The sequence below is a fragment of the Sphaerodactylus townsendi genome, linkage group LG08 (genome assembly GCF_021028975.2).
Source record: "Sphaerodactylus townsendi isolate TG3544 linkage group LG08, MPM_Stown_v2.3, whole genome shotgun sequence".
Taxonomy (NCBI): Eukaryota; Metazoa; Chordata; class Lepidosauria; order Squamata; family Sphaerodactylidae; genus Sphaerodactylus; species Sphaerodactylus townsendi.
Genome location: NC_059432.1, coordinates 60,897,631 through 60,917,184, shown reverse-complemented (window position 1 = coordinate 60,917,184; position 19,554 = coordinate 60,897,631). Strand labels below are relative to the sequence as shown.

The 19,554-nt window shown below is 48.5% G+C and overlaps 1 long non-coding RNA gene across 1 annotated transcript in view; it reads right to left on the bottom strand.

Annotated features, from left to right (window-relative positions):
* Positions 1-18,862, bottom strand: part of LOC125438322 — a 22,961-nt gene extending 4,099 nt beyond the window's left edge. The window contains exons 1-2 of the long non-coding RNA XR_007245333.1: positions 18,761-18,862; positions 123-465 (exon numbers count right to left, since the gene is read on the bottom strand). This is a non-coding gene — a long non-coding RNA (uncharacterized LOC125438322). The remainder of the gene's footprint in view (positions 1-122; positions 466-18,760) is intronic.
* Between the last annotated feature and the right edge of the window lie 692 nt (positions 18,863-19,554).

The following is a 19,554-nucleotide window of genomic DNA, read 5'->3' as shown; positions in this document are numbered from 1 at the left end:
CTACTGGATTATTCTCTGACTCCATCCCTGGAACTCCTGAGCAAACCTGCCCTTCTTCATACAGAACTCAGGAACTCTACTTACTACTTGAACTGTTGGGAATACTAAAAACGAGCAGCAACAAAAACTACTCACCCCAGATCCGTGAGTGGGGGCTTGTCTCTTCCCCTTCTGTAGCAAAGGTGTATTTGTGGCCCCACAAGGCTGCCGTTGTTGAGATCTGCGGACAGTCCCGATGGGGTGGTGTCTAAACATTTGTATCCATGGGGTACCTCCTCTCCCAGAGATTTAATGACTACCACCACATCTGTGATTGGCTCTTTTGGTTTTGCAAGTTTATGACAAGCATCGTTGAAGTGGATTTTCTCCTCCAGTGGTTTGGAAATATCAGTCAGCCCCGCCACGACAAAATAGTCAGCAACACGAGCCCCTTTGTCTTCCATCTTCCATTCCACAAAGCTCTACCTGGCAAGGAATGAAGAACAATATAAGTAGGCAAATGCAGTATGTTTTATCAATTAGTACATGGGCATTTCTCTTAAAGGAAACAGCACAGAATTTACTGAAGACAAAGTTGAAGGGCTGTCGCATAGAGCAGTGGTTCTCAACCTTCCTAATGCCGTGATCCTTTAATATAGTTCCTCATGTTGTGGTGACCCCCAACCCTAACATTAATCCATTTTACAGATGGGAACACTGATGCAGAGAGTCTTAGGCGACCCCTGTGAAAGGGTCGTTCAACCCCCAAAGGGGTCCCGACCCACAGGTTGAGAACCACTGACTTAGAGGAAGGCAGGGGGATGTTCCTGTTGGCAGCAGAAGATAAGGCTTGCAATAATGAGGAGAAATCATGGGCAGAAAGGTTCCGACTGGATATTAGGAAAAAACGTTTACAGTAAGAGTTGTGCAACAGTGGAATCAGCTGCCTGCTGAGCTCCCCCTCACTGGCAGTCTAAGCAGCAACTGGACACACACTTGTCTGGGATACTACTGGCTGATCCTGCATTGGGCAGGAGGTTGGACTAGATGGCCTCGATGGCCCCTTCCAACTCTACCGTGTTCCCCGGAAAATAAGCCCTACCCCGAAAATAAGCCCTATCATGATTTTTCAGGATTTTTGGAAGAGGCTTAAAATATAAGCCCCACTCCAAACATTAGCCCTGCCGGTAGTTACAGCTCAGGATGGTGTGATCCAGCAGGGTACTCCCTGCCAATGAGGATGCAGCTTGCATCACACGTGATGGGGAAGCAACGGGGCTGCCGTGAGTCCGCCTTAAAGAATTGTGACGGTACCGTATTTCCCCTAAAATAAGCCCTACTCCGAAAAGAAGTCCTAAGGCATCTTTTGGTGCAAAAATTAATATAAGACCCTATCTTATTTTCGGGGAAACACGGTATGATTTTACGATGATATTTTTCTGTGATAACTTCATCATGGTTCCGTGCCTTTATCATGACTTTTCTCTGCCTTAACCATGAAACATGAACTCAAATGGGCACAGCACACAACTCAGAATACCAGCTTCATTAATATTATAAACAAGGTTGTGGAAACAACATGTTGACAGACAAGACAAGAAAACAGCAGGCTCTCCCTGTTGCCACAAGAAAGAATTACCTTTGGGATCAACGCTATTGCTTCTCAAAAACTGGACATCGGAAAGGACCAGTACCTTCTCTTCTGCACTGCGAACTCACTCTTCACCAAACATTAACTGAAATTAAAACCTACCCCAAACAACCACAAACAGCTTCCACCCAGGAAATGAAACACTGGCATTTCTCCTATGCTATGGTGCATTATATAAGCAGCCTGCTCTTCAACAGCGTAAATGATGCAACAGAGCTTAGTCATAGGCACACTTCCCATTTCTCTCTTCACCCCCACCCTACTCACCGAAGATGGTATTGGAGCAATAGTGTGTGTGTTGGAGGTGGTGGGGGAGACAGTGGGGAAAAAAGAATATTTTATCATGGAAGTCACTGAGCATATTAATGGTCAAGCACAGTCTGTCAGTTGAATGGTAAAAAAGATTTTAGGGACACACAATGAAGAAGAGGAAGAGGAAGAGGAAGGAGGAGGAGGAGAAGGAGAAGGGGAAGAAGGAGAAGGGGGAGAAGGGAGAAGGAGGAGGAGGAGGAGAGGGAGGAGGAGAAGGAGAAGGGGGAGGAGGAGAAGAGGGAGAAGGGAGGAGGAGGAGAAGAAGAGGGAGAAGGAGAAGGAGAAGAGGGAGAAGGAAAAGGAGAAGAGGGAGGAGAGGGAGAAGAAGAAGATGAAGAAGAAGAAGAAGAGGGAGAAGGAAAAGGAGAAGAGGGAGGAGAGGGAGGAGAGGGAGAAGAAGAAGATGAAGAAGAAGAGGGAGAAGAAGAAGAAGAAGAAGGAGGAGGAGGAGGAGGAGGAGGAGGAGGAGGAGGAGGGAGGAGGAGAAGATAGTTTAAATAAGAACTATCCATTTGTGAAGACTGATTACACAGAAATTCAGAGAGCTGAAGGTGGTTTGAGAGAGAGTGGGTTCCCCTTGCCGAGCACAGACATCCTAACTATCTGTCATATAGGGTCAAAGGTTCTTCTGACACCACAAAAACTCAATCAGGGAATGAACAGAGAGGAGGAAGGAACAAAAGAAACAGGGCAGGCCCTGCTGGCATTATCAGAACTGCCTTCAGACAAATAGTGGATGGCAAAATGTTGGCTGTCTTCACCTTGGCCTGTTCCCAGCCGTCATTTTTAAAAAGAAGATACGTGTGAAATACACAGAGCCAAAACTGGAGGGTCCAAACTCACCCTAACACAATGGGACCCTTCAGGGTTTTTCACAATTTCTATTCCCCTTTCAGACCATTTTCTCTGCTTTCATTGATTACCCTGGAATTACATATTCCAGTTCCACCCAAAAATCACAATCCAAAATTAACAGTAATTCTAACATGCACACACATTGTGATTATTATAAACATGCTCATAAATGCATGAACATACACTGTGACAAGGGAATTCTGGCAGAAAACCAGCGTGGCGTGGCGGTCAGACTGTCTGACTGGGATCTGGGAGACTCAGGTTCGAATCCCTACTCCCGTGGTGGTGAACCTTTGGCACTCCAGATGTTATGGACTACAATTCCCATCAGCCCCTGCCAATTGGCCATGCTGGCAGGGACTAATGGGAATTGTAGTCCATAACATCTGGAGTGCCAAAGGTTCGCCACCACTGCCCTATTCTGTCATGGAAGCCTGTTGGGTGACCTTGGGCCCAGCAAGTGCACTCAGCCTAAAGCAGGGGTCTGCAACCTGCGGCTCTCCAGATGTTCACGGACTACAATTCCCATCAGCCCCTGTAGTCCATGAACATCTGGAGAGCCGCAGGTTGCAGACCCCTGGCCTAAAACTACCTCGCAGGATGGTTGTAAGGACCAAAAAAAGAAAAAGTCAGGAGGAGGAGGAGGAGGAGGAGGAGGAGGAGTTTGGATTTATATCCCCCCTTTCTCTCCTGCAGGAGACTCAAAGGGGCTTACAATCCCCTTGCCCTTCCCCCCTCACAACAAACACCCTGTGAGGTAGGTGGGGCTGAGAGAGCTCCGAGAAGCTGTGACTAGCCCAAGGTCACCCAGCTGGCGTGTGTGGGAGTGTACAGGATAATCTGAATTCCCCAGATAAGCCTCCACAGCTCAGGCGGCAGAGCTGGGAATCAAACCCGGTTCCTCCAGATTAGATACACGAGCTCTCAACCCTCTACGCCACTGCTGAAGTCAATGAATAAATAGGCTTGGACCATTTTTATCTAAATATTGGAATGATTACATTGCATAATGCTATTTCATAATTTTGTCAGAGTTTTTAGTAAGCGTTACCTCAGCCTTTTGTGAAATGAGATCCTGGCCCTCCGACTGATTTATTCTGCAGTTATTAATATTTACATGTCCTCTTAAAGAAATAACTGCTGGACAGCGCCATCCAAACGGCCAGCCGTGGCGCCTCCCAGAGAGACTTCCCGGCAGTCTGGGGGGCTTGCAAAGAGAAAAAGCCTCCCTGCCACCAAGAGGCCTCTATGGGGCTGCATAAACTTACGAAGTCTTTTCAACGGCCAAAGCCTAAATAAGAACATAAGAAAGAGCCTTGCTGGATCAGACCAGAGTCCATCTAGTCCAGCACTCTGCTACTCGCAGTGGTCCACCAGGTGCCTTTGGGAGCTCACCTGCAGGATGTGAAAGCAATGGCCTTCTGCTGCTGCTCCCGCTGCTGCTCCCGAGCACCTGGTCTGCTCAGGCATTTGCAATAAATAAAGTGCTGCCAGCGGAAGGCGGCGAATGGCCAGGAGGAAGAAGAGAAGAAGAAGAGTTTGGATTTATATCCCCCCTTTCTCTCCTGCAGGAGACTCAAAGGGGTTTACAATCTCCTTGCCCTTCCCCCCTCACAACAAACACCCTTTGAGGTGGGTGGGGCTGAGAGAGCTCCGAGAAGCTGTGACTAGCCCAAGGTCACCCAGCTGGCGTGTGTGGGAGTGCACAGGCTAATCTGAATTCCCCAGATAAGCCTCCACAGCTCAGGCGGCAGAGCGGGGAATCAAACCCGGTTCCTCCAGATTAGATACACGAGCTCTTAACCTCCTACGCCACTGCTCCTTAAGTCAGCTCCTTCCCCAGCCATGCCCCCAGATCACCCCCACTACGCAGGTGGAGGCGCAGGGATGCTGTCACAGTGTCTTGTGCTGCGTCTCACTGATGGGGAGGGCACTGGCAGCCGCACACCGAGTTAAGTGCCCCGGGAAGGCAAACCCACCGCAGCCACACGCTGATCCCCCACATACACACGCACACACTTTGGATGGGGCCGTAAAATTGTTACCGAGTGCATTTGAACCCATAATTTAAGGTTGATCATTTCAGATTTCACAATTTGAGGTTCACCTGTCTTTTTTATTCTTTGGCACTTAAGTTCCTTCAAACGTATGACGCACTCAGAGCACACATCGGAGGAGCAACTGATGGAAGACAGGAAGCAGTTAGTATAAAAAGTTCCCACCATTCAATATCACAGTTGGGCAATATCACAGCTGGTCTCTTAAAACCATCCGGCTCTTTTTGAAGCAAGCTTCCGTCCCTTTCAGGACGTCCCGAGCATCACTAACCCCAAAAAGGGAAGTCTCTGTTGCTTAGTCACAGCATTTAGATCACGTTCATTTCCTCCCATTTCTCTTGCTGGTTCAAGCCTGTCTGAGAACGCATCTGCTCTTCTTATTTATTTATTTGTTTGTTTGTTTATTTTTAGTTTTCTATACCGCCCTATCCCCGAGGGGCTCTTGGCGGTGTACAACATAAAATCTACCACAATAAAACCAAACAAAGGGAGCAAAATTAGCTACATAAACTACAATTTGCACAGGCTCCATTAGTTTTAAAATATAACAACTAAACCCCTTTAAAAACTGCGGTTAATACAATTAAAAGGCATCCAACAAGACCCATATTAAAAGCCCTCCCCAAGAGGGAAGCAGTTGATGAAGAAACGGCACGCGCTAGTTTGACAGCAATCCCACATGGACCTGTGGAAGCGGCAGGATTTGTTCTGGCCAAGACCACAGATTCCTGAGGAAAGGTTTCATTTAGGAAGAGTTAGGCAGCGAAGAGAAGGGCAGAGGCGCGAGGAGGGGCCAGAGGATTTCCGCTGGCCAGGAATGACATCTCAGCCCTCTGCATGTGTCATGCGAGCCCCATGTGTCATGCCTAAAACTACCGTTCCTGGGAGACAGTGAAAATTACAGTTAAGCCTACTGAAATCTGTGTGTACACATGCCGAAAGAGAGTAAGCTGCCACAGATTGATAAAGCACTGAAGGAAAGACCAAAGAGAAGCAAAAGGCCGACAGAGGAGATTTTGGTCCATTACGCATGGAAAGTTTACCTCGGGATTCTTCCCTGCACAGTGGATTTGCAGGGGATTATCCTGGCGTTTCTCTGATTACGCACAAGGAAGCACTCTCTCCTTTCCCCAGAGTTTTTAGAAAGCATGCAGGGCCAGAGAGGGCCAAGCAAAGGTTCTGACCAGCCACCAGAGACTGGACTGACTGCACAGGTTTTTTTAAAAGTTGCTTCAGTGCTGCCTGGGAGGGGGGTGGAGTCTCCTTCTTTGCAGGTTTTTAAGCACAGGCTGGATGGCCATCTGTCGGGAGTGTTTTGACCGGGTGCTCCTGCATGGCACGGGGTTGGACTGGATGGCCCTTGGGGTCTTTTTCAACTCTATGATTCTGATAGCAGCTGCCACCACATCACAAGAAGCTTCATTGTATGACTGAAGGTGAGAGGCAGCAACCCGATAGTATGGCTGGCTCCACCTTCAGCGGCAGACGTTTTGTGGCTGTGCCCATGATACGTGGTGGGCCACTGCGAGTAGCAGAGTGCTGGACTAGATGGACTCTGGTCTGATCCAGCAGCCTAGTTCTTATGTTCTTATGTTCTTACTGCAACAGAATTCCAAAGGTGCCAGAAGGCTCAAAAACCTTTGTGATCCTGGCCAGGCAGAAATAGAGGAGACAGTTTTGCGTTCTGGCCAAAGCAACACATATAAAGACTGCCCTGAACAGTGAGGGAGGAGTGTGTACTGATATTTTTGCTGCACCCTTCTTCCAAGGAGTTGTGGGTGATGTATGTGGTTCTCCCTTCCTCCTTTTTATTCTCACACCAGTCCTGTGGGGTAGGTTAGGCTAAGAACAAGTGACTCACCGCAGGTCACCCAACATCTTCTCTGGGAGACCTGCCCAACACACCCAAAGTCCTCGATGTTGATTTATGTCTTAACACTGAAATCTGTTGACACAGGACTTTGTTTCTCTCCAGTATAAACACGACTCTAAAAAGTAGTCTGCCTGATCCTTCTCACCATGTCATGCAGAGGCATGGAGACGGTCCAGCTCTCTAAAGCTCCAGACACAATGGCAGAAGAGAAAAGAAAACAGAGATGACTCATCTCTAAGTGAATACCAAAAAGTCCTCTCCATTCTCTCTCTATAAAACAAGCTAATTCAACATCAAAACTGTTAACTCAAAGGCAATACGGGGCTGGGACATTTGCAAATTGCAGCTGTTGTAAACATTATTTAATGAGGTCTCCCTTTTAAGATCCATTAACAGGACACTAGTCAGATTAAGACTGACTCAATGACTAAACTTGCCATTCTTAAAAGGTGACAGGATTTAATCACAGCCAGTTTTTACAAAATTATCATTTTGCTTAACCTAGCAAACAGGCGTCTGCAACCTGCGGCTCTCCATGCTGACAGGGGCTGATGGGAATTGTAGTTCTTGAACATCTGGAGAGCCGCAGGTTGCAGACCCCTGCAAGAATCGCCTCTCCTTCCCTCAGGGATATCAGAAGCACCCACAAATCCCATTTTTGAGCCAAAGACTCCAAGTTTCAAAACACAATAAATGTTGTGTCATTTAACCCTCCCGGGAACCACTGCCTAGGAACTTCAAGATTTCCCTTCTGGGAAACTGAAGTAGAGTTTGTTGGGGGTTTTTTTTTAAAATGAAGATTACATCAGTGCTGTCTTTTTTTATTACAATTTATAGCGATTGTGAAATCTTTTTTGCCTTCCCCCTTTAAAAAGCATCCTTCCAATATAAACGTTCAAATGCCTCCATGTCAAAAGGAGAGCAGAAGAAGAGTTTGGATAGTGTCAAAGTGGCTCACAAATATCTTTCCCTTTCCCTCCCTACAATAGGCACCTTGTGAGGTAGGTAGGGTGGAGAGAGTTTGGACAGAATTGTGACTAGCTCAAGGTCACCCAGCAGGCTTCATGTGTAGAATCCAGCTCTTCAGACTAGAGTCCACCTCTCTTAACCACGACAGCACAATGGCTCTGAATCACGGATGAAACAGAAAACTTCCTCAGTGTCCACACCTTTCAAGTGTCTTATACAGATTCCTTCCCACCCAATCCATTTCTCCAATTCTTTTGCTCCAGGCTGTTGCCTTGTACAATTTGGCCTGCCCATAAGAACATAAGAAAGAGCCTGCTTGATCAGACCAGTCCACCTAGTCCAGCTACTCGCAGTGGCCCACCAGACTCCTTTGGGAGCTCGAATGCAGGATGTGGAAGCAACGGGCTTCTGCTGCTCCTGAGCACCTGGTCTGCTAAGGCATTTGTACCCCAGATCGAGGAGGATCACACTGGGAGCTACAGACGACTAAGAGTCATATAATAGGTGGAAAGCACCTCTGCCACACGCCACCATAGCAAGCCCATAGGGCAGTGGTGCATGCAACCCATGGCACGTTGAGGCACTCAGAGCTCCCTCTGTGGGCACACACAACAGAGTGCCCCCCGGCCCACATCTAGGCTGGCCTGGCTCAATTATTAGCATTAAACCTAAGACCTAGTTTTTGAGGAAGCAGTGCAGGTAACCCTGTTAAGCCCCCACTGATTTTCATGCAAAGAACTAAAGCACAAACCTTTACCTGGGAGTAAGCTCCGGCTGCTACAACGGGCTTGCTTCTGAGCAACCCTCCTAGGGTCGTGTGATTCACCTGTTGGAAGAGTTGCACGGCGTTTCAAAACAGTTTCACCGACTACCACCAAGGTTACTCCTGAGTAACGCACGTCTCGGAGCCAACCGTTTTTCTAAACTAAAACCTCTGTATTCAAGTTAAATTGCCGTGTTGGCACTTTTGCAATACTAAGTGGGTTTTGCTGCAATTTGGGCACTCGTCTCGCAAAGGTTCGCCATCAGTAAAATAGTGGTGGCGACTCTATAATTTCCAGATGTTGTGATCATTGTCAGCCCCTGCCAGCAGGGATGCTGGCAGGGGCTGATGGGAATTGTAGTTCAAGCAACATCTGAGTGCCAAAGGTTCACCACCGCCATAGGGTTTCGCAACGGATGGCTGTATGCAGTCATTACTGCTCGCCCTGAATAGCAAACTCTGATTTCCTTGGCAGCTCCTCTGCCAAGTACTAACCAAGGCAGGTCTGATGAGCCAGGGATAACTTGGGGCTTCCAGCTCAAAGAACATAGCGCCATGTATTACAGATGTTACAGCAACGTTGTGGGACGGATTCACGGAAAAAGAAATGAACCACCACTGCTGTAATTATAAAAGGGCCCTATGAATGAGCACCAGGTTCCAAATGAGAAATCTGAGTGGAAATGTCTCCTGAGTTTACCAGAATTTTTCCCAGGTTCATTTATTTGTTATTCTGACACCCTGCTATTTTCCCCCAAGGAATACAAAAGAAATATGCTTAACTACTTCTAATACAGGGGTCTGCAACCTGCGGTTCTCAAGATGTTCATGGACTACAATTCCCATCAGCCCCTGCCACCATGGCCAATTGGTGTAATTGTAGTCCATGGCCAATTGTCCACCATGGCCAATTGTAGTCCATGAACATCTGGAGAGCCGCAGGTTGCAGGCCCCTGTTCTAATGAATAGGAAGTCCTTCCTACAGAACTCCACATTTGAAATGCCATGCATGTGGAAATCTGGACTGTGAGCTCAGAGCAAAAAAGTTCCGGCAGCTTTAGCATGTCAGAGCATCAAAAGCCCACTGATCATTTCAATAAAATTGTTTGCTCTAAGTGACAAATATGCAGGCATCAATCAGCTATCAAAGTCCCCAGAAACTACTTTTACTCTTTGGACTGCTTTTAAAAACCCTTCCAATGACTTCCTCTCTCTTTCTCTCCTCGTTTTTTTTTTGGTCAGCTTGAATTAAGTGAACACATAAAGAAACAGTAATGGGATAGGAGCCCTCCGCAAGTAGTTGCTGATTAAATACAGTTTATATTAGCAATTGGGTGAGTTAACCCTGCACAAATCACCAGTCAGATATCATCAGTGTATATAAAAGAGTAAGGCTATCCAGAAGAAGAAGAGCTGGATTTATGTCCCCCCTTTCTCTCCTGCAAGCAGACTCAAAGGGGCTTACAAACTCCTTCCCCTTCTCCCCTCACAACAAACACCCTGCGAGGTAGGTGGGGCTGAGAGCCCCAAGAACCGTCACTAGCCCGTTCACCTGTAGCTGGTGCATGTAACGGGAGGCAGGCTTAATCTGAAATCCCAGATAAGCCTCTGCAGCTCAAGCGGCAGAGCGGGGAATCAAACCCGGCTCCTTCAAATTAGAGTACACCTGCTTTAACCACTACGCCACTGCTGCTTCCCAGAGGCGACAATGCACTCTCAGCCAATCACCACACACGACTCACGAACAGGACACCTGCCCTCAGCGTCAGGCAACCAGCAGCCAGTGAGTGGCAGCTAAGGGAACGAGGGCTTGGCTGGTGGCAGCGCACAGGAGATGACAGCACTTGCAAGCTTCCCTTCAAGCTTGGCTTGCAGCTTTGCTGCAGTGGCTGCCGCCTCCCCTATCACCGCTTGGATGCCTGTGCCCCGGCGGCAGAAGCACTCAGCCGGGCTGGGCCAAGCCCGGCCCAGATGATGAAGCTGTTGGGGCCCTTCCACGACTCCAGGGTGAGCGGTGGCCAAGGGCTGGAGGGCTTGGCCAGTGGCTGTGCACAGAAGACAGTGCTTGCGAGCCGCCCATTTGAATTAGCCTTGCAGCTCAGCGGCAGCAATTGCCACTGCCGCCTCCCCTGACACTGCTAGGATGCCTGTGCCCAGGGGCCCCAGCGCACTGAGCTGAGGCTGGGCCAAGCCGGACCTTAATACACCTGCTTTAATACACCTTAATACACCTTAATACACCTGCTTTAATACACCTTAATACACCTTAATACACCTGCTTTAATACACCTTAATACACCTTAATACACCTGCTTTAATACACCTTAATACTATCAGGGCCCTCCCATGGTTCCAGTGTGGGCAATCTAAATGCCGAAAAGCCGCGCTGCCTGGGCCCCTCCTCACAGACAATTCATGCCCTCTTGCCGTGCCCCCCAGACTGGCAAACTGCAGACTCCTCACTGGTGGCCGCCCTCTGCCCTGCCTCTTGCCAATGTGAGCAGCAAGCACTGGGTGGCTATCGCCCACTCAGCTCCAGTAGCAGAGTTTTTTTACAGGTAAGAGCAGGTAAGACGAGAAAGCAGCAGGGAAGCCCCACTGTGAAGCAAGCAGTCGCTGGGGAAGTGGAGCATACATAACAGGCCAAAGAAAATGTCTTTAGGTGAGTCATATGTATATATTTTTACCAGAACAGAATCTCAGATAAAGTGCACTCACGCAGCTCAAGATGAGCACTTCATTTGGTTGAACTTCTTGAAGACCTTAATCCTCCACCAACTTGTTTGGGAATGTCGTGCTGAATCTCAATACGCGTACAGACAAACCGATAGACCCCATTCCAGAATATTTATGTTTTATAAAGTCCAAAGGTCTAGCCGATCAAGGGGGTGCGGGCAGAAGTCGAGAACAGGATTGTTTCACGCCCGCAAGGAGGTTACAGGAGAGTCAGCCTTTTCTGCCCTCGTCATCTCTCTGCACACTTTGATGCCAAGACTGTATCGCTCTACTGCCTATAAACAAAACAAGTTCTGAACACAGAAAAACAATATATCAGGAAATCAACAAGACTCTGCCATGGAAGCTTGCTGGGTGATTCTTAGCCCGTTGCAGGCAACCTTTGGTACTCCAGATAAAGCAGGGCTACAATTTCATCAGCCCCTGCCAGCATGGCCAATTGGCAGGGGCTGATGGGAATTGTAGTCCATAACATCTGGAGTGCCAAAGGTTCGCCACCACTGCCTTAAGCAGTCACACACCCTTGGTCCAGAATTCCAGCCTAACTTCGAGAGGAGCTACTAATGTGGAGGGGTAGCCGAAGAGGGAGATGGGGCGTTCCAGTGGGAGAAAGGTGGGGGTATAAATGAAGCCGATCAATTGCCAAAGCAACTGACCCTTCACCAATACCCTCAGAGTTAAAACTATTTCGCACATGTTGCTGAATCCAGAAAGCAAAAATCCCCTCCACATGCATTGGGGTGAGCCATTCCAAAGGACTGATTCTGATACAGCTACACTGCTGCCAAAGAGACTGTTGTGAGAAGGGAACGAAGAGGGCATCTGGCGCATACAAGTTTACCAGGTTAAGTATGAAGGTCAGGGGAATGAAGGACTCTAAAGCACAGGTGTCAAACTCGCGGCCTGGCAGGGGATGATGGGAACTATAGTCCATAACATCTGGAGAGCTGCGAGTTTGACACCTATGCTCTAGTCCAGTGGTGGCGAACCTATGGCACGGGTGCCAGAGGTGGCACTTAGAGCCCTCTCTGTGGGCACTGTGGCAAGACAGAGTTTGTTTCATGCAAGGGGAACTGACACTCTGTCACATACACACACACACACACATCTAGGCGGGCCTGGGCTGCTGGACTTGATGTGCGTGCACCTCAGCGAGCAGGGAGGCTGGCGGGCCTGGTGCCTGTGGTCCAGGTGGCTGCTGCTGGGGGGGGGGGGTATAGGCAGCAAAGATGCTAGAGAGGCACAGAGCGGTGCATGTGGGACTTGCTGGAGGCTGACAGCAGGGCTGGCCCCTGCCTCGAGGGGGGGTTATTCAAGGTTAAATCTCCAGCGTTGGCACCCTATGCGTAAAATAAGTGCGTTTTTTTGGAGCCTGCGAGTTTTGTGCCTAGTTTGGGCACTCGGTCTCAAAAAGGTTCGCCGTCACTGCTCTAGTCTAAAGCATTCTGATGTAAATACATAACTCATGCCGTTGACAAAGTGACATCTTCCAAATGGCTGACCCCCAACCAGGAGCCTATTATGGAGCACAGACCAGTGTGGCCAGATAGCAGTAAATGAAGGAGCCCTCTCAGGACACAGGTTGCTGCCACACAGGGGTTTCCCCCCTGCCTATTTTCAGAGCCTGTATGTGACGTCATGCTTTCTTTCTGAGCATAACACAGGGAGCTCCCGAGGCCCTCTCCGATCTGGAGTGAAGAAAAACCTCCCTCGCTCTGACTAAAAGGATGAGGTACTCAATGGCTGCAGGCAGGGTGCTGTGTGAACGCTCCACCCCCAGCCAACCTGAGAGGGGGCACGGTTCAGCTCCCCGCAGCCCGCCGACCAACTTTCCTGCGATTCCCTGCAACTGTGGCTCAGCTGCAAAGGAGAAAGGAGGGGGGGGGGTGGCCATGCCACAGGGGAAGCGGCATGAGAGCTGGTGCGTCACTGCAACGGGGAAGGGCGAAGACAGTCGCGAGTGACACAGGAATGTGTGCGCAGATATAACCTGAGCACATTTCTGTCCCACATACTGCCACTTTCCCAGGCCCCTTGTTTGATTGCTCTCAACCAGGGCCTCAGGACTGTCATGCTGGCTTCCACAGGCTTACGTAACGCGATGTAAAGACATCTGCCGCAACCAGACATTACAGACCTCCCAAAGAAATCTCGCAGTATTTAGGGTTCAAGTCAGCAACTTGCTAAACAAGTTTTAAAGGGGGCAGTGCCATGCGCAGGCCAAAGTTTCAACCCCCCCTCCCTTTCCTCCAAATCCCTTTCCCTCCTACCCCTCTTTTACATCTCGAACTGGAAACTAAGCTGACCCCTTGCAGGGTCGGATATAACGAAACAGATGCCAGATGCTTTAGATGACCACAGCTTTAGGCAAAAGATGGAAAAACTCCCACAGATAAACCGGAGTCTAGTATCACCTTAGAGATCAACAAGATTTTTGCAATACAAGCTTTTGAGAGTCACATCTCCCTTGGTCTCGAAAATCTCAAAAACCTACGTGCCAAAAATCTTATGTGTCTCTAAGGTGCTACTGGACTAGAATCTAGTTCTCCTAGCTACACGGCTAATCTCTGAAACTGATCTGCAGACAATTAATTTTCTCACCAGGGCTCTGAATATTCATGCAGCTAAACAAAGAGTGAAATAATTCAGAATCAACACTGCCCTTCACTGAACCCGTAGTATAACACATCAGCATTATATACCCACGCTTCTGTGTTTAATCAGTTAGAAAGCAAAATATTTCAACCACTAACTGACAGAGAGTTTTAAAAAGTACACAAAATCAAAGGGCCAGCGAGGTGCAATGGTTAAGAGTGGCGGACTAATCTGGTGTGATGTAGGTTTGATTCCCCACTCCTCTGCATGCCTGCTGGGTGACCTCGAGCCGGTCACAGTCCTTGCAGAACTCTCTCAGTCCCACCTACCTCACAAGGTGCCTGTTGTGGGAAGAGGAAGGGGTTGCAATTGTAAGCCACTTTGAGATTCCGTGAAGTAGAGAAAAGCAGGGTATAAAAACAAACTCTTCTCCCAGAAAGGTTTCATAGAGTAGTCCAAGTCAGCAGTAGAATAGTTTGACGGGTAACACCTTAGAGACCCACAAGATTTTGGAGTATAAGCTTTCAATACTCCTTTTCATCAGACACTAAAAAGGTGTCTTGATCGCACTTAACACACACAGAAGAAGAGTTTGGATTTGTATTCCACTTTCTCTCCTGTAAGGAGTCTCAAAGCATCTTGCAAACTCCTTTCCCTTCCTCTCCCCACAACAGGCACCTTGGGAGGCAGAGTGAAGGCTGAGAAGAAGGTCAGAAAGAAGAATTAGCTTGACAATCCTAAAGGTCACCCAGCAGGCTTCTATCTGAAGAGGAGCAGGGGAAAATAAAATCCAGTTCACCAGAATAAGACTTCACCTCTCACATGGAGGAGTGGGGAATCAAACCCAGTTCTCCAGATTAGAGGCCCCCACTCTTAACGCCTACAACACGCTGGTTAGGAAAGTGACAGCATGTTCAAACATTCACTTTCAAGATCCAAATACAAAGAAGACCCAGTTTGCAACATAAACACAGAAATCACATATAAGGAAGGAGTAGGGCACGGAGACATAGGAGCGTTCCTTAAATAGAATACAGGATTAGCAGGGGTCCAAAGCCATCAATGTAATTAACAAGCTGTTAAGTGTTATTAGCATCTGGCTTGCTGACTTTTCCAGTTAATACAGGCAGGACAACACAAAAAGCTCACAGCCTCCAGAGCCTGCATTGTTGCCGTGTTCAAGAAGCGTCACTAATTCTTCTATTTTTGAAAGGAAATGTCCGTATGTCACCATGGGAAATTCATAGCAAAAAAATAGAAGTGAGGAGAGAAGGGTCAGCAGAGGTAACGGAGCCACGTGGGGTGAATGTCTTTGTTGGCACATTTGAGACCATTAAGGACTGCAGAGTGAAAGACGGCTAACTCTGAGGCCAGGGGGCACAATCGACTGGCCAACTACCCTACAGTGCTCTCATGTTGCTCCTGCTCGTTTTACTTACATGGGAGAAGGGCCTTGCGAGTTGGAAAGGGAGTGCTATCTGTGCTTTCTACCTGAGACTCTGACGTGTGCTGCGCTGGGCCAAGATTTGCATATTTGCACATGTAGCACAGAAGTCAGTGGTGCCAACCTGCCCTGATTGTAGCTTTGGCAAGATCTGAGATCAACTGAGTTGGCAGGTTTAATGGATGGAAATCGGTCCCTTTCTTTCCGCTCCTCTGTCGGGATATAACATGGCAGGGTCATCAGAATGCAGTTCAAAATCAATGTCCCACAAATGCCTCTCTTTGTGCGTCGAGCCTTCTTTTTTTACATCTTTTTTTTTTAAGAGATAAAGCAAACTTTAAAATAAATGCAAACCGTATCTGGAAGTTCCGTCTCCACCACACCTGTCTACTACAGCTTTACACTAAAGGACATTAAGTAGTTTCCAGTAACAGAGGAGCAGTGAACAACGAACATGTTTTTACCACCTAACCATGTCGGCATCAGTTAAAAAGTTAGCCTTTTAGTAAATGCTTTTCCTTTCGGGATAAATACAGTACAGTTCTAATGGAAAGCTAGTGGCCACATGAACAGAGAAGAAGAAGGCAAGCATCATGCTGTAATTAGAAAACAAATTCCTCAATTTACACAGGAGTATAATCTGTCTATAGAAGTATCAATCATGCACAAAATCTACAACATGCAAGGTAACACACACACCCCACCCCCCAAGAATGAATGAATGAGAAACCCCAGCAATTTAATCTAAGCAGGATGGCTTTCTGGAAACCCCAGGACTATTCTGATACTAGTATTAACCTCTCCTGTCTTGCTTTCCCCCCCTTCCAACTATCTTTGCAAACGTTTATTGCTAATAGTTACATTTCAAGAGGTTTGCAAACAATGCTCCACTACTCACCTGGCTCCACAAAACAATCCTTGCAATTTTATGTTTTCCCACACACACACGCACACCGTCACGATCTGCAGATCAGCCTGGTGACCATCGGCAAGCATCACACACCCTGAGCTCTTACGTCATCCACCTCTAGCAGCACCCCCACAACACGAACAAAAATAGCGAACAGCCCCACATTCCCACATGCAGCACTTCAAAAGGCTCTTCTCCTTTCTCATACGACTGTTAGAGTGTATCCTAAACTCACCCCTGCAGCATCGCTGTATATCCTAGTATATGCATTCCTCAAATGACACATACATATATGCATGATGTGAAAGCACTGAATGCCACAGTTACCATTCCCGAATTTAGTCTTCCTAAATGTTTAACAGGCCTGGCTGACCTAGGTCTCACCAGACCTTGGAAGCTAAGCAGGGTCGGCTACAGTTAATATTTGGATGGGATGCCACTGAAGAAGTCCGGGTGGCATCCCATCCACTGGCAAACCACCTTTGTTCGTCTCTTGCCAGTCGGGTGCGAGTTGACGACACTTTCTGGCACCGCACGATTAAAATATCTGTAGTTCAAACATCGCCACTTAGACTGGTGAAGCCACGGTGTCCAACAAAATACTGTCTCGCCGTACACACGCATTACACCACCCGTCCCTCAACAATTTTGGAATAATCACAGTAGTCTACCTTACAAGGTAGCTGTAAGGATTATACACTCCCTTAATGAACATTAAGTAATTTGAAGAAGTACGAATGCAAAATAACGCACAGCGCCATTGTAAATAAAGTTAAACCCTTCTAAGCCCCTTGGTTTCAAAGGGCTTAGAAGGGTGTTAACTCTATTTGTTTACTTCATTTATAGCCCCCCTGTTCTTCCTAAAGGACTTGTACCTTCCTGCTCATCCTCACAACAATCCTGTAAGGTGGTTTAGGCTGGGAATGAATGACTGGTCCAACTTTCTCAGTAAGTGGTAATTCAAACCTGAGTCCCCCAGATCTTTGATGCTCTACGGCACACCAGCTATCTGGAACTTCTAGGAACTCTATTCATTTACTTAATTTTCTTCCTAAAGTGACTTACACTTGTCTGCTCAGCTTCACGACGACCCTGTAAGGTGGTTTAGGCTGGGAAGAAATAACTGGGCCAGCTTCCAGTAATTGAAACCCAGACCTTTGATGCTCTAACCACTACGGCACACTAGTTATCAGGAGGCTTCAGGTAGCATGTCAGTGGGAGGGGGGGACAGAAATAAAACAGGCTCCCTGTTGCTCCTGCAAGCCTTGATGATGTCACACGCTTCGCCTGTTGTATTGCTGCACTGTTTGTATAGCATGCAGAGGCATTTAAACCCACCTGCGCCTGATTCGGATTGGGGGCCAAGCAATTTTGAGGTTGAGGTTTAGCATCCAAACAGTCTTCCAGAGCAGGGCCTGACCGGCTGCCACATATCGCCACACGGTTTTGTGCCTGCACACCAGGGATGGCGCTTTCCGGCTCAGTGGGTCAAAATTCCCCACCGGCAGAGAACAAATTCTTCGCGGATTCATTTATTTTTTAAAAGTACAGTATTAATAATTAATTAACCAGTGTTAGTATCAAGGCAACGTATCCTACAAAGAAACGTCAAACAACTGCAGAAACAACTCAAACAGAGAAAAAAATACTTTGTTGTGGAGTGCGGCAATGACTAAGCCCAAAGCTGGCCGATGGCCTTGTCGCTTCGGACAGCGTTATTCATGCAGTTAAGCAGCTTATCGGCTGGTCCAACCTGTTCCACGACAGTCCTGGGTTGCCAAATCTCTGGGTTGCAGCCACGGGAGCTTCCTGGGAAGCAGCCGCGAGAAGCTTTCTGCCGTATGATGCTCCGATCCCACCTGGAACCGTGGACCCCCTCCGTGCACATGTTGCAAAAGGGCTTCTAGGGATCTGCAGCCCGCAGCTCTCCAGATGTTCATGGACTACAAATCCCATCAGCCCCTGCCAGCATGGCCAATTGGAGGGCCGTGAGTTTTGACACCTGTGGGTTAGAGTGTCATTGTAGGAAGGAGAGACAATGACAGGTAGTGGATGTTATGGACTACAGTTCCCATCACCCCCTGCCAGCATCATGCTGGCAGGGGATGATGGGGACTGTAGTCCATAACATCTGGAGGGCCGTGGGTTTGACACCTGTGGATTAGAGTGTCATTGCAGGAAGGAGAGGCAATGACAGGTAGTGGGTGTTATGGACTACAGTTCCCATCACCCCCTGCCAGCATCATGCTGGCAGGGGATGATGGGAACTGTAGTCCATAACATCTGGAGAGCCGCAGGTTGCAGACCCAAAAACGAAGCCACCACGGATGCCCGCCTCACTTGTGACTCTGCAAAGGAGGAACACGCGACGCGCCCCTATCCCACGTCCGTTTCCAGACGCGTGTTTTGCTGTGCAAATGGGAAAAACGAAGCAGGAAGCGGACCGGGGGTGAATGCACGAAAGGTCTTCAAAAGCAAAACAAACAGACCGTTTCCCCCACCGTGGGGTCCGCCCGCCCACCCCCGACCCGCGTTCACACGAGCACAGAGACACGCGTCTGCATTCACGTGTCGCCCCCCCCCCCCAATTGAGGGAGTCTCCCTCGTTGGGCTCACCTCAGGCGGGAGAGCCACCATGGAACCGCCACCGCTCCTGGCCTCCTCCTCCTCCTCTCTCCCCTCGCGCAGCGGCCTCAGCGGCGCCGCCCGCCCGCCCGCCTCCTCCCCCGTCCCCGCCTCAGCCGGGATTCCCGCCCCTCAGCCGCCGCCATCTTGGCCGCCGTCAGGGCTGCGGCTGAGGGGGGAGCGGCCGTCGTTTCTTGTACTGTCCGTGGCCAAATACGAAATATGACTAATATATATATATATATATACATATATAAAGTGTAAATCATCTCCATATTGTTCGATATCTGTGGAAAACGTGCTACGAAACACAAGGAAAATGGCGCCCCGGACGCACAAGCGGCGCCGGCGCCTCAGGAAGCGAAGGGGAGGAAAAGCGCGGGAAAGCGGGAGGCCTCTCAGGCTCTCCTCACAGAAGCCTCCTATAGGTCAGTGGTGGCAAACCTTTGGCACTCCAGATGTTATGGACTACAATTCCCATCAGCCCCTGCCAGCCTGGCCAATTGGCCAGGCTGGCAGGGGCTGATGGGAACTGTAGTCCATAACATCTGGAGTGCCAAAGGTTTGCCACGACTATAGAGTGGTCCAGGAAGCAGCGTTAGGCATGCCTACTACCTCCACAGGGTTGTTGTTTTTACAGTATAGTAAACCTTTATTAGGCGTAAATCTGCATACAGTATGTTTGTATGACAAACAGCAATACCAGCCAGAATCCAGTACACTAAGTTAGGATAAAATTATACACAAAACTTTCTGGAGACCCGATTGGGATATCCATCTATCGA